At 38.8% G+C, this 912-nt stretch overlaps 1 protein-coding gene across 1 annotated transcript in view; it reads right to left on the minus strand.

The window, feature by feature from the left end:
• Window positions 1–373, minus strand: part of LOC119585716 — a gene marked incomplete at its 3' end in the record, with an annotated part of 123,925 nt that extends 123,552 nt beyond the window's left edge. Inside the window, 1 exon segment of the mRNA XM_037934403.1 lies at window positions 169–373.
• Between the last annotated feature and the right edge of the window lie 539 nt (window positions 374–912).

A 912-nucleotide genomic window follows, 5' to 3' on the forward strand; every position in this document is an offset into this window, starting at 1 on the left:
TTGAACGTGAATAAAAATTCCGTGTAGCTGCATTGAAAGTGTGTCCTTGCATCTGCGTTATACATTTGTTATAGAACAGAGTAAATTGAACCTACATCGAGTCAATTAGACGCAGATCGAGTCAAGTTGAACGCAGATCGAGTCAAGTTTGAATGCAGATCGACTCACGTTGAGCGCAGATCCAGTCAAGTTGAACGCAGATCGAGTCAAGTTGAATGCAAATCGAGTCAAGTTGAACGCAGATCGAGTCAAGTTGAACGCAGATCGAGTCAAGTTGAATGCAGATCGAGTCAAGATGAACGCAAATCGAGAGGAGTCGAGCGCAGGTCGGCGAGGGTTGAGCGTTGGCAGGAGGAGAACCATGCGCTGTCGGAGCGCTGGCGGTACTGATCGCGCGCCGGACTATGGTCTCAACCCCTTCGCTTGACCCAGTCTCGCGCGCACAAAAACGAACCGCTTTTCTAGACGCTTTCGTCCTTTGTCAGATTGTTTCAGCTACGTTATTATGTTTTTTATACTTTCAACTTTTTATTTTCATATACGAATAACAAATTGTTGGTTTATTTACTTATTTTTTTAATTGTAAATATCTCATTCTAACTCGAATGTATTGTATAAGATCAACAATAGAGACTATTACAGTGAATAATTGAGTGCATACTTTTGGTTTAGAGTGGAATCTAGCGAGAGAGCTGGTAGCAAAATATTATTTCTCGCCAAAAGCACTGTTAAATCATTTCCAAAAGTTGCTATTTACATTCTGCCAACATCCTGTCAACGTGCTAGCGGCAGCGTTAAAAGTAAAAATACTTTTGTATCTTTAGAATTAAAACACTTTATAATTGTTAATATAAACAAATACTATATATACAAATTAAATATTTGTAAATAATCATGCTAATCACTATTGTC

Source organism: Penaeus monodon, chromosome 20, assembly GCF_015228065.2.
Source record: "Penaeus monodon isolate SGIC_2016 chromosome 20, NSTDA_Pmon_1, whole genome shotgun sequence".
Lineage (NCBI taxonomy): Eukaryota > Metazoa > Arthropoda > Malacostraca > Decapoda > Penaeidae > Penaeus > Penaeus monodon.